This window comes from Diospyros lotus, chromosome 14, assembly GCF_014633365.1.
Source record: "Diospyros lotus cultivar Yz01 chromosome 14, ASM1463336v1, whole genome shotgun sequence".
NCBI lineage: Eukaryota > Viridiplantae > Streptophyta > Magnoliopsida > Ericales > Ebenaceae > Diospyros > Diospyros lotus.
Window position 1 is genome coordinate 24,143,323 of NC_068351.1, and position 13,704 is coordinate 24,157,026.

General features: G+C 32.8%; 1 long non-coding RNA gene across 2 annotated transcripts; it reads right to left on the reverse strand.

The window, feature by feature from the left end:
- Nucleotides 1-3,154: 3,154 nt before the first annotated feature.
- LOC127789766 (uncharacterized) lies at nt 3,155-4,951 on the reverse strand. Of its 2 annotated transcripts, none has more exons than XR_008020646.1 (3): nt 4,131-4,951; nt 3,656-3,959; nt 3,155-3,384 (listed from the first exon to the last, which is right to left on the reverse strand). It is a non-coding gene; the product is annotated as an uncharacterized LOC127789766 (long non-coding RNA). The 2 variants fall into 2 exon arrangements; XR_008020647.1 differs by having other exon boundaries at nt 3,566-3,959.
- Between the last annotated feature and the right edge of the window lie 8,753 nt (nt 4,952-13,704).

The following is a 13,704-nucleotide window of genomic DNA, read 5'->3' on the forward strand; positions in this document are numbered from 1 at the left end:
TAGTGTCATCAAAGAGGTCTGGGGCTACAAGTGGGCTAGGATGGGCCCATTCAGAAATTCACTATAGGAGCTCCACCACGGGCTCGCCAAGGGCCCTTCTAGAAAGGCCTCTATTGTCATTGGGTCTAGCTCAATTAGACCCAGGCCCGTCTTTTTCAAAAATGGGCCCGACCCACTCCAACACAATCCAGCTAACCACAAAGCAGCTGGGACAACTCACAACCTCCATAGTACAAGCATCTCTTGACTTCATCTCCAAGCAAGGAACATGGATGAACCAGAAGGCCAGCACGACCAAGCCCATCTAATGTTGTTGGGATGAACTGTCTGTGTGACCCAACCCTGTTAAATGTTAATGTTAATGTTAATTTTATTATGATTAAATAGAAATGTTAATTGTTAATTATGCCTTCATGTGAGTCTTTAGATAAGTTGATGTGAATATATATCTTTTGATTGAGATTATCTGCCAATTTACTTTTTGAAGATATACTTGTTTAAATTTGAAATTTGAAGAAGGCAACAACTAATGTGATTTGATGTAGAAACCCTATCTAGAGAAAAAGGTATTTGCTTGTTTTATGTATAGACAAGTTCAAACCAAGCACAAGAGATAGAGATGAGCTGAAATCCTTACAAATGAGCAAAGTAGGAAATTTTGTTGAAATCCTCATAGATGAGCTAAAAAAGATCAACCTTTCTGTTGAAAGATAATTCAAGCTACAAATCTTATTCCTTCAATCCAAATACATCCATTGAGTGTTTTCTTTATACTTATCTTGTATCATTCTTGAGAGAAAACACGTGTAACCTTAGGCATCTATGTTTATTTTATACTCCACCACTATCAAAGTGACATTTGAGGGGTAGTGATTGAGCTCGCGTGAAAAAGCAATTGGAATGTTATGCTTGCTACTTGAAAAAGCTCTGTAAATCATAGAGGATAGTGAGCATCTCTTCAAAAAGCACTCGATTAGTGATTGTTTCAAAATCATAGCAAGTGTCAAGATAGTGGGTGTAGGTTTTGGATCAAACCACTATAAATCTACTATCATAATAAAGAAACACAAAAAAAATAAAATAAAAACCCTAAACAAATAAAAAGTCTACTATCATAGATAGGTACGAAACAAACAAAAAAAAGTATATGATGCATGGTACAATAAAGAAGTCTACGATAATAATCAAACCAAGACCTCTAAGATGTTGTAGATGACAACAAAGTTAATTTAGTGTACGATCATGTAAATCTACTATCATAGATAGGTACGAAACAAATAAAAAAATTTAAACCCTAAACAAATAAAGAAGTCTACGATCATAATCAAACCAAGACCTCTAAGATGTTGTAGATGACAACAAAGTTAATTTAGTATACTACAATATTATTGACTAAATAATATTGTCCTCAATTAGTTGTCTTATTTCCTCAAATTATTATATAATTTTTAGGCGATCTTGGTGTGAGACCATAGGGCTATTATTGTTACGCAATGACACTGGTCCAAAATTATGACAAACCAAATCTTTTCTTCACATTGACATGCAATCCCAATTAACCAAAGATTAGAGCTTAGTTGTTGCCTAGGCAACCGCCATAAGATCAACCATAGTTGTTGGCAAGAATATGCAATTCAAGGTTTGAAGAGTTAAAAACCAACCTTTTAACAAGAAATGTACTAAGGGAAGTGGTTGGCTATGCGTGCATGTTATTAAGTAGCAAAAAAGAGGTTTTTCACTTGCTTACATGTTTTTAACTTTAGAAAAGAATGATAATGAAATACAAGGGATGATTATAATCAAATTGTGAGGGTAGACATTTCAGACAAACTTACTAAGCTAGAGTTACATATACAATATTGTATTGAAGTATACGATGCATAGTGATTTCCAAAGCTGGAACCACTCATCGTGTATGGAGAATGAGAAATGTAAAAGGTAATTTCCAAAGTTGTTCTCACTTATAACTATAGTTGGGAATACCTCGTATCCGATTTATTGAAGATAAGACCCACAAGTGTCATTAGAACGTAATTTAGAAATTGGTCACTTATAATTTGGAGTTGTTATTGATGTATAATTATCATATTATATAATAGGTTAATGCTTACTAAAGTTTTATCTGATTTATCGGCAAACCAATATCTGTCTCCATAGATCCCTAAGCATTATAAATGGTACACTCAAAGCAAGACTTAATTGAACATCAAGACAAAAGCAATCATAGAGTTGTTGGGAGAATTTATATAACTGGACGTAGTGAATGCGATTGCTTTTATTTGAAAATTCTTTTAAATCATGTTAAAGGGTCTAAATGGTGGGAGGATTTGTTAACTATTGGTGGCAGAACATATCCAGCATTTAAGCAAGTAGTAGAAGAAGGTGAATTGTTAAAACATGATGTCAGTATTCATCAATGTCTATTATAAGCTACAACCACTCATATGTTAGATGCTCTAAGAAGAATGTATGTTTATAACCATTTTTTAATGTATTGTCAACTGACAGGTGTCAAAAGATTATGGAATGAGATATATCATATCTTGATTGAGGATTATAATTCAACAAGTAATGCAAACAAAATCAATAATCTCAACAGATAGATTCTTAATAATAGATGTTAGTAGGTTGCACTGACAACATAATATCTAAGAGTATATTAGATTATGATTTGTTAGTCATCACATTTTCAGTACACACTGCTTAACATTCCCCAACATCTTGCAAGAAGAGCTCTCATCATTCCACTTTCAAGAGAGGATATGAATGGAGTGTGTTCCAATTAAATAATGATTAAAGACGAGCATTTGACACAATTATACAAGCTATCAATTGCAATAGTAATCAAGTACTAATTGTGGATGGCTTGGGAGGAACAAGTAAAACATTTTTTTATCGTGCTTTGTTGGCAACTTTGCAAAGCTGTGGCTATGTATTGCAATCAGAACGACTTCACGAATAACTGTTACACTTTTCTGAGGTAGAAGAATTGCACATTCAAGATTCAAAATTATACTAAATTCATAATGTCACATCCCATTCCAGATGTGACTGCCACTCGCCCCTAAATGGATGGAATCCATCATGGACAGACATACCACTATCCACCCATCCATCCCTGTCAACCGGACATGTGTGATATAGGAATGACATAAAGAAAAGAACATTGAAACATATATAAATATGAAACGCGTCATACATCAAAATGCTTCATGACTACTCAGGTGGTAACTGTATATCATGGAGCGACTCTATATGTGCACAAAAGAAAAGATACAACATGCCAAGGGAGACCCGCTTAGTAGGGATCAATGGGGTTGCTACCTTTGGCGGGGGTATGGGTCTCAACTTGAGCCTGCTCGCTCCTGTCCAGTCCATGAAAATCTACACACACAAACAAGCACTCGTGAGCTAAAGCTCAGCGAGCAGACAAAATATCCACAAGCACACCTGGCCAAACATACAATACGGATATGCATAATAAACCAGCAAATCAACAGCGATATAACATAGTAAATAAATCATCTGCCGCAAAAATCCTCACAGACATGCCGTGGGTACCAACCATCTGCTGGCAAATAAGAGCCTCCACAATCCTGCCGCGGGAAAACAACTCCACTGACAAATGTACCATATACTTAAGAGAGGAAAATACCATCTATGTCTATTTGTGCTCGAGGCACTCCCAGCTCACTGCCACACCACAGGCATCCATCCTCTGCTAGTGTGCAGGCTGTCACCCCACCGCAGGATCCCACATCGCGGGTGGTAACCAAATAACCACAGCCGTACTGTGGTATGTCACCTCCGCCGGCAGGTGCATATTCATATCACATATCCACTCTCAATGCAAACGGGAGTAATCTCAACAGCAAGCGGAGATACAACTAAGCCATAGCCAACAGGGATCCAACATCCGCTAGCGACTCCGACACTATCCAATACGCAAATATGGGTACCTATAATGCATAGCAACGAGTATAATAAAAGAAGAGCCTTGCTTACCTCGGGTAATTCATGCAACAACAAGAGTAATGAATGGTAATAAAATAAAAAATACTATAAGATGCCATGTTAACTGCATACATGATGCTAATGTAACAAGCACACAAAGTATCTTGTCTACTCACTTTTTCATAAGTCAAAATGCAATAGTGACGCTTTACCGCACACCTACACATGTAAATACACAAGCACACACTTTATTACCTGCCAAGGTTCATAAAAGCATGAAACATAATGTCCCTCAATTGTTACAATTATTGCACAAAGACCCAATGACCGAATTTAACAACTCTTTAACTTCAAATTCTTTCAATTTCTTATAAATTCGTCGCGGAATCATCGATCTAGGGACATGATTGAAGCTAAGTACAATAAGAAATCAAGCAAAACCATGAATTAAACCCTCTTGAAAACTGCCCCTATTTTGCGTTAATTCTGGCCGATTATTAAGCTTTCTCAAAATTGATTTGTAGTTAATTTTTCACTCGAGTCAGTCAATACAGGTGAAAATCAGGTACTAGGGGTTTTCAGCGAGGAAACCCTAGATCAAAATCCTCCAGAATCCTTCCCCTATTTTCTAGCACATCTTCTTCTTCCTAAACAAACTAGTTTTTTCTGCTTTCTCATGCCTCATTCATCTACCCTAAACCATAGTAAGGGTCATTAAGACGTGTGGGATGAAAAATAAAAATTATAGCTTTAGTTTGAATAAAATGGAAGAAATCGATAAGAATTTTACTCCCCGAAACTGCCTGTTGCTACTGCGGTTCAGCTTTTGCCAGTTTCCAGCGACTTCTCCGACCTTTTTCCTGTTCTTGCGGGAAAGCCTTAGTCACAGGCATCCCTCCCCTCTTCTCTTCTTTCTCCTTTCTTTTTCCTGTTCTTTCTTCTTTCTTCTTTCTTCTTTCTTCCGGTTCTTCTCGTTCTTTTCGACGGATTCGGTGCATTGGACATTATGTAGATGTAGGGTAGTTTGCTTTATTACGCATTTGCCTTATAACTTCCTTATAATCTCACTTAATTTCCATAAATCTCATATCAACGCTCGAATAACTTTCATTAATTCATTTGGACCCTTTTTTAAATTTCCTACCATTGGAGCATACAGACATGGATATGCAACACAAAAGTCCATGTATTTCTCATTGTTAATGATATGCGACATAAGCCAATTATAATTTATGTAAAGAATCGTACTTTTCATTGTAATTCTTTTTATTTAATCAATTGTTATTTCAAATGTATTATGTTTTATTTGTCATTAATGATTGTCGTCATTATTTATTATAATCTATACTTGACAAAGTCCATAGATCAAATAGGCTAATGAATTATGGTCGGGCATAGAGATGACGATCATAAAATATATTCCTTATAAAACTTGATCTTAAATGTTCCTAGTCATAGAGTTATTAGGAATGAATACTAATAACTCGGATATACTAGCACATATGATGAATGCTCAATCGAGAAAATGTATTGTTTTATGGACATTGATTAGTGGTTAATTTTGTAAAATTTTATTATAATTATAACTCCCGTTTTGATTTTAAATTACTTTAATTAAATAGTTATGTGTTATATATATATAATATAATATATTATAATAAACATGTAAATATAATATATATATTATAACATAATACATATACTCAATGGAGTGCATGCATGGAACATTTATATAATATAAAAGTATATAATATACCATATAATATATCATATAAATATGTACATAATATATAATTTAATAACACTTAATTATTTGCTTGTATGCATGAAGAATGTGGACTTGGAGACTAAAATTGGATTGAAGAATGAAGAATTAAAGCCCATGAAGAATTAAAATCCATCAAGAATTTAAGTCCATGAAAAATTAAACCCCATGAAGAATTAAAATCCATGAAGAATTAAACCCCATGAAGAATTAAGGCCCAACTTAAGCAACCTATGGAAGATATCATTTAAAGAAGACCCAAGCATTATTTTTAATTCTAATGAAGATAAAAAACCTAATTGTAGAAATTTATTTTTAAATATTTGTTTTGTGAGTGCTTTATTAGGTGTGTTTTTTAGCTAAAATTCATTTAACTATTAGGTGTGCATTATAGCTAAAATTCATTTAACTTTAAGAGTATTTTATTAGGTGTGTATTTTAGCTAAAATTCATTTAATATTAGGTGTGTATTTTAGCTAAAATCCATTTAATATTAGGTGTGCATTAAAGCTAAAATCTATTTAACTTTAAGTGTGTGAGTGCCCATTAGATATAATTATGTTTAGTTAAATAATTAAAATTGTGTGGTTTGTATTGCATCTTGTGGGTTATAAATAGCTCACTTGATTGCATTTGTAAGTGTGATTATTATTCTTGAATAAAAGCTTAGTTGTTTTCTTAGAATTCTCTTTTGAGAATTGTTTTTGTTCTTTCTTATTTTCTCTATTATTTTCTCTTGTGATTTTACTTACTTTTTTTTTCTTCTCTTAAATTCTTATGTCATTTATTGTTACTTTATTATTCACCTCCTAAATGGCCGGTTAATTTATGCCTTTAAATTTCTGCACTTTAAATTCTTGTCTTTTAATTATCCACCGCCTAAATGGCCGGTTAGTTTATGCTATTTTAATTCCTGTCATTTAAATTCTGTTATTTAAATTACGTCATTTAAATTCTTGTCAATTAACTTTCAAATAAAGATGAATAGCTAAATCTAATCTTGGATTAAGGCAAGGATAGTGTCCAACGCCAATAATTCCCAAAGAAAGCTGCGCTTAAAATAAGTGACATTAATTTAAATTTCAGTATGAGTATGTATTAATTATTGAGAAATCACTAGGTTTGGATTGGAGCGTAAGCCTAACTTAGAGCTTTTATGCTATGTATGGGAGTTACTAGAACTGGAAACGCTATCATACCTAAACCCAGATAATTGATTTAGTTGTTTTGTATATTAATTGTAATTGAATTTATGGTGGTTGCTTAAATTAAAATCCCGCATATCATGTATGGGGATTGCTTAAACTATAACTATCATCATCTCTAATTGCATTTAATAACAAACCCTCATATCTGAAATTAAATTAATGTTACTAACCTTGTATGTTAAAATTTGGGAATCAACGGGTTGGCGCTGAAATTGTTTTAACCCAAGTACTATCCAATTTCATATTCTCACGTTTAGTATTTATTTCAATTTCTGCCTTGTTTTATTTCCTAGTATATGTTGTAAAAAAAAAAATCATAAAAAAACCTTGTTGCCAATTTGTTCAAATGCGTGTGCGTGTGTGTGACATTCTTTTTCTTTTGCTATAAATAAATCTCTCAGTGGACGACCTAGACTCATCCAAAAAATATAAATTTAAATTTGGACTACAATTGCACTCGTATACTGAGGAGTATAAACCTCTCACAAAAATAAAAAATAAAAATATAAAAGTTTTAATGTGTTTTTATTGTGTTTTAATTGCAGGGTGAGAGTGTAGCCAAATTTTGTCGCCGTTGCCGGGGAGATTGAAGCAAAAACAAAAAAAAAGGTATAAATTAAAAAAATTAAAAAATTAAATAAAAAAATAAAAAATATATTTGGATAACTATTAGTTATTAAACAGTGCAAGAGACTACGGTCAAGTATAATTATTGAAACATTAATTGATTCATTAGCATTATTATCTATCGTTGAGTTGTCATTTTCATATTCTTCATGTCTTAGTATTTTAGCAGTTATGTGTCTTCTAATGCATTTGGTCATCCTGATCCCAGTGAGGGGAGGTTTTCTTTTAACCAGAGTCAGGGGGAGAATTCTTATCTGTCGAGCTACGACCCAGATCTTTACACTGATTACCCCAGTTCCTATGACAATTGGAATTATCCTTGGAACGATGACTCTTTGTTCCAATCTCATGAACCTTTCTCTCCAATATCCCACCAATTCGAGTTAGAACAAGGGGTTAGATCTGATACTTATCAACCTCAGGATGAAAATTTTTTAGAGGACACCCTTCAAGAGTTTATGCAAAGTCAAATGAATTTTAATGCACAAGTGGCTGAATTTCAAGAACAAACCACTAGGGTCATAGGTGACATTTTAGAACAATTAATTGAGCTTACACAGACCTCGAGCGTGAGTGAACCTGGCGAGTTTTCAAACCAACCCAATCAAAATTCCAAAGGAAGGAAATCATCATTCAATGCACCCATAGATCAAGAATTGGTCCAATTTACATCCATCCCTAGGAATGATAAGCCAATTGAGAGATTTGATGAACCTAGGATGGTACAAACAATCACAGAAGAAAAATTGGACCAAAATGATGTGAGAAATGAAGAAGCCTGGGAGGAAGAATAAGATAAAATCTGAGAGCAAAAATGTGAAGATATCATAGGTCTATCCATATTTAAGTCTAAATTTCTATCTTTTAGGCTAGTCTATATTATTAGGGATCAAATTAAACCAGACATGTGTGAGGTGTTTGTGCGAATTAATGTGCCATACTCTGATGTAATAAAACTAACACCTCCGGATGATATATTTTCAAAATTTGTATATGCATTCATGAGAAAAATCAATTTACATAATTTTGAAAATAACTTTAAAAGTGGTGTAATGAATGAGAGTTATTATATGATTAGATGGACAACTACTCATTTGATCCTTAACTGGAAGAAAAAGAAAAAAAAACTCTAAAAAAAATAAAATAAAAATATATAATAAAATAAAATTTTGTTTTTTAAATAAATAAATATATATATATATATATACAAAAAGAAAAAAAAAGATAGAGAAAAGAGGGGGACAGAATTGATGCTGGTGGTAGCCATTTTTCTTGGACAGTGCAATTACACTGCCCTATAAAGAAAGATGCACACTACCAAATGTTAAAAAATGAGGTGTCAAGCGTTGAAAAAAAGAGGCACACTGCCCAATGTTGAAAAATGAGACGCTCGACGACGCCAAGCCTGACGGTGCAATTATGGCATGCCTCGAGTCGAGTGTAGAATAGTGATGCTCATTGCTCTATAAGAGACTCCATATCTGTATGACGCAAGCCACCCTTCTTTGAGCTCAATCTTCTCTCATTTGTGTTATTTTCCGATCATGTACTCTCATCCATTTTGTAAAGTTTATAGTTCTTTACTTTCTTCTTATTATAATTTTTTTTTAAAAAAAAATGGATCTTTATCTCTCAAAAATTCACAAGCACTATCCATCTCTCCCGCATAATAATTTGAAAAAAATTTATGCTGCTAGGTGTGAAAGACTTAGGCTGTTGATGCATAATAACATCTCTAAACATATTCGTTGGCTGATAGAAACAAAAGTTCTATTAGTTGGTGAAACTTCACCTAGTTTTAAGCACTTTCTAGGATTAGGGAAGAGTAGTTTTGCGAAGAAACGAAAAGCGAAAAGAGTGAATGGTTGTTACAAATGTGCTCGATGGACCTGTAACACACGATGCAAATTTGTGGGGTTTACGTCCATAAATCGAGAAGATAAAATTAGTTTCATAAAGGATAGACTGAGTAAGGAGTCTTTGGATGATATCCAATTGACTCTTAAGACGCATCCATGTGGAATAGTGCAAAGAAAACTTCTTGCTTTATGGACCCAGTTCATAAGTGACCACCAACGCTATAGTCTTGGGAATCTGACTAAAAACGACCATGTTTGCTAATCTATAAGAAAATTGGATGGGAAGCTTATCTCCATTTCATAGAAAGTGTTTAAGCCATTTTTGGACGTAAAATCAGAGGAAAATGTGAGCCACAATCACAACTACTTGTACATACGCATGATTTTTGTTTGTATTTATTTCTTGTTGAATTTTTGTATAGCTACTTTTGATCGCCAAACCTCTTTCCAGGGCATACAAAAGGAACAAACATGGAAGGCCAGTTAGTTCGTCGAATCAATACCATATGTGTACTTTGTGGCTCTCAACTTGGGAGCGATATTTGTTACGCACTTGCAGCGAACGAACTTGGCTAAAAATTGGGAGAGAAAAAAATTAATTTGGTATATGGAGGGGGAAGTCGTGGATTGAATGGTTGTGTTTCAAAAGCTGCACATCTTGGAAAATCATCTGTGGTAGGTGTAATGCCAATCCTTTTGGCTGAACCACATATTTTCGGGATTACACGCAGTCAACTTATAGAAACGACTTCTATATCTGAGCGCATGGCTTGTGAGATTTATCAGTCAGACGCCCGTCATTGCTTTACCAGAAGGTTTTGGAACACTTGAAGAAATCTTTTGTATAATCTCATGGGCCAAGAGTAATCTCCATACCAAACCTATTAGACTTTTAAATGTTAACCATTTTTTCGATGGGTTGCTCTCTTTTCTTAATCAGACTGTGGAGCAAAAGTTCATTTCTCTTTCAGTAAGAAAGATTCTCATTTTTGCATCCACCATTGATGAGCTGCTAGAGAAATTACACGCTTATGTTCCACAGCACGATCCTCATGAGCCTCGGATAGACTGGTCTAAGGCAATTAGTAACAAGCGTCAAAGGGGTTCGATTAATTTAAATTTATCACTGTGAGGAGTGCTTTTTATTAAGATGGTTGAGTAAGGAGTACTTTTCGTACTCTTGAGACGCATCTAATTATTGTACAACTTATAGGATTTTTCTTGGTTGTGTTCCTAAAAAAAAAATAATAATTAACTAAAAAAAATTGTGGAATGTTGTTAGGCAAGTCTATGATAAGATGGTTGAGTAAGGAGTACTTTTTGTACTCTTGAGATGCATTTTGTTTATCTTATGACTTACATGGAATTTTTATTTTGGTGTGAAAATATAAATATATATATATATATGGTATGCTCATTTGTTTATTTGAGTTTTAACAATTCATAGTAAATCTATGGACTTGTAGAGTTATAGGTATTCCTAATAACCCTATTTTATTACTGCAATTCAGGTTGGGGGGGTGTAAGGTCCAGTTTCGAATTATCTGGTTCATGTTTAACTGTGAGTTTGTTATTGTTTGCTTGTAGTATTGTGGGAATTGATTATCTTTATCTGTTATTATTAAAAAAACAAAAACAAAAAAATTGTCTGTTTTAAATAACGCTATTCCTAAAGCTTTAGAGTTATGCACTGATAGCTGGTTAAGTTTGCAATACGAAACATGAATGCATTGATTTCATATTTGAAAACGTATATGCATTAGAACAAGTAATTTGCATTCATCGGGTATTCAAAATTTAAAAATTGGTTATTGGTCATAAAGTCAAAGGTAACAGTAAGTAGCTGATTAGTACACTGTATGATCCCTCAACAGAAGTGGAGACTATTATCCAAGTGAGTGTTTGAGCCTAATAACCGTTAATTCTGAGCGAAATAACACTTATTCTAAATATGTTTTATTGTTTATCTCATCTTTTCAATGGCTTTAAAACATCAATTCGCTTTGAATGTCTAGTATGATAGCAGATGAATTTGACTGGTTTCACACTCCGAATTAGATGACTGAGTAACATCATTTTGTAGAAGCATGATAGGGGGATCAATTTCTTTCATTTTGGGCTTACTAACCTTTTTCTTTCTTTACATTAACCTCACTTGCTATCCCATTTGAGCCATTTGTAGTACAATTTCTTTCGTTACCCTCGTTTAACCCATAACCATATGAATTTTGTCCAACTTGGTGTGATTTTGGGAATTAGTCTATCTAGCTATTTTCATATTTAAAAAAAAAAGAAAAAAAAGTGAAATAAAAGAAAAGAAATTCTCTTAACTATTCAGCACAATTGTTTCAACATAAACGTTGAAGAAGAAAAAAAAAAAATTCCTAACACACTATTTGCACATTCTACCTTTTCTTTGACAACTCGTATTAACCTCATAGCCCTATTACAACCTGGTCTGGTCCCTCTTGATGCTATAAAACGTGTAATCTCAAAATTCGAGTTTGGAGTAGGGAATTATGTTTAAATTCAGAAGCTATTCATTTAGGGCATTATTCCAATCATGAAACTACGTTAATTTCTTTATTCTTTCCTGAAAATACTTTCCTTGTATTTGGGATGACACCGAGTTTTGAACTTGTTCTGCATTTACTCTTATAACAATGCACTCCCTTGTGTGTACACCTAAGGAATCCTTTTTATTGGAGGGAAAATTCATAGTAAGGTTTGAAGTCAAAACTTCAAGGGAGTAAGTCTGTGTGTTGATTATCCTAATTGCTATTCTTGAGATTATATGACCTTTAACCAAAAATCTGATTTAGAATGCTAAATTATTTATTCGATTTTATGTATTTCGGTTTCGAATTTGAAATTTTTACATTCATACAGTTATTGCGAATAAAGCTTGGCAGGTGTATAGTCTGATTGCTAAGGGACTAGCAATGTTTAAGTTGGGGGGTATGATTAGTGGTTAATTTTGTAAAATTTTGTTATAATTATAACCCCCATTTTGATTTTAAATTGGTTTAATTGAATAGTTATGTGTTATATATATATATAATATAATATATTATAATAAACTTGTAAATATAATATATATTATAACATAATACATATACTCAATGGAGTGCATGCATAAAGCATTTATATAATATATAAGTATATAATATACCATATAATATATCATATAAATATATACATAATATATAATTTAATAACACTTAATCATTTGCTTGTATGCATGAAGAAGGTGGGCTTGGAGACTCAAATTGGATTGAAGAATGAAGAATTAAAACTCATGAAGAATTAAAGCCCATCAAGAATTAAAGTTCATGAAAAATTAAAGCCCATGAAGAATTAAACTCCATGAAGAATTAAACCCCATGAAGAATTAAGGCCCAACTTAAGCAACCCATGGAAGATATCATTTGGAGAAGGCCCAAGCATTATTTTTAATCCTAATGAAAATAAAAAACCTAATTGTAGAAATTTATTTTTAAATATTTGTTTTGTGAGTGCTTTATTAGGTGTGTTTTTTTTAGTTAAAATTCATTTAACTTTAAAAGTGCTTTATTAGGTGTGTATTTTAGCTAAAATCCATTTAATATTAGGTGTGCATTATAGCTAAAATCCATTTAACTTTAAGTGTGAGTGCCCATTAAATATAATTATATTTAGTTGAATAATTGAAATTGTGTGGTTTATATTGCATCTTGTGGGCTATAAATAGCCCACTTGATTGCATTTGTAAGTGTGATTATTATTCTTGAATAAAAACTTAGTTGCTTTTTTAGAATTCTCTCTTTGAGAATTGCTTTTGTTCTTTCTTATTTTCTCTATTGTTTTCTCTTGTGATTTTACTTATTTTTTTTTCTTTCTTCTCTTAAATTCTTATGTCATTTATTGTTACTTTATTATTCACCGCCTAAATGGTCGATTAATTTATGCCTTTAAATTTCTGTAATTTTAATTCTTGTCTTTTAATTATCCACCGCCTAAATAGGCCGGTTAGTTTATACTATTTTAATTCCTGTCATTTAAATTCTGTTATTTAAATTATGTCATTTAAATTTCTATCAATTAACTTTTAAATAAAGATGAATAGCTAAATCTAATCTTGGGTTAAGGCAAGGATAGTGTCCAACGCCAATGATTCCCAAAGAAAGTTGCGCTTAAAATGAGTGACATTAATTTAAATTTTAGTATGAGTGTGTATTAATTATTGAGAAATCACTAGGTTTGGATTGGAGCGTAAGCCTAACTTAGAGCTTTTATGCCATGTATGGGAGTT